Source organism: Bison bison, unplaced genomic scaffold (genome assembly GCF_000754665.1).
Source record: "Bison bison bison isolate TAMUID 2011002044 unplaced genomic scaffold, Bison_UMD1.0 scf7180017864167, whole genome shotgun sequence".
NCBI classification, from domain to species: Eukaryota; Metazoa; Chordata; class Mammalia; order Artiodactyla; family Bovidae; genus Bison; species Bison bison.
Genome location: NW_011494739.1, coordinates 7,568,992 through 7,569,826, shown reverse-complemented (window position 1 = coordinate 7,569,826; position 835 = coordinate 7,568,992). Strand labels below are relative to the sequence as shown.

Below are 835 nucleotides of genomic sequence, written 5' to 3'. Positions count from 1 at the left end.
AGGTGCCCACCCCCAGAGTGCTGCCCCGTGCTCCCAGGACCCAGCTCCAAATGCGGACTGTCCACCACCACATATACGAATACCCACACTCAAGTCTTACAAACCCATCTTTACATTTTCTTAGAAAAACAGACCTAGTCACTGAGGAATAAGTGGCTGGCTTAGGGACCTGGTGGTTAATCTCCAAGGTCTACTCACTAAAGAGTCAAACTGTGTGTTACTTCTCTGCTCAAAAATGAGCAAGGCAACCTAGATGCAATCTTCACGAAGAAAGAAAAGCTCACCAATAATTTGAAAATTCTAAAGCTACTTTTGCAGTTAAATGTCAATTCTGAATTTAAATTGTCCAAAATAATATAAATTTTATTTAGTAATTTTAAAATACATTAGCAAGCATCAACCAGATGGAAGATAAGAAACAGACGACTTAAACAACACCATCAACCAATTAGATCTAACAGATGTATCCAGAACACTCTACCCAACAACAGGACACACCTTCTCAAGCGCATGTGGGACGCTCTCCAGGACAGACCATATGTCAGGCTGCAGGCTACGTCTCAGCAGATTTTAAATGATCTGTATCATACAAAGCATCTTCTCTGACTATAAAAGAATGAGTTAGAAATCACTAACAGAAGGAAAACTAGAAAATTCACAAAGTTTGGAAATTAAGTAACATTCTCTTAGGAATTCCCTGGTGGTCCAGTGGTTAGGATTCAGCTTTCACTCTCAGTCGCCTGAGTTCAATCTGCCTGAGTTCAATCTCTAGGCAGGGAACTAAGATCCCACAAGCTGCCCGGCACTGCCAAAACAAAATGAAAAACTATCTTAA

The 835-nt window shown here is 40.7% G+C and overlaps 1 protein-coding gene across 1 annotated transcript in view; it reads right to left on the bottom strand.

Annotated features, from left to right (window-relative positions):
- The window catches only part of OSBPL2 (oxysterol binding protein-like 2), a 24,387-nt gene extending 23,764 nt beyond the window's left edge, over positions 1–623 (bottom strand). Inside the window, exon 1 of the mRNA XM_010841870.1 lies at positions 499–623. The gene's annotated coding sequence lies outside the window, so the exon portion shown is untranslated. The remainder of the gene's footprint in view (positions 1–498) is intronic.
- Between the last annotated feature and the right edge of the window lie 212 nt (positions 624–835).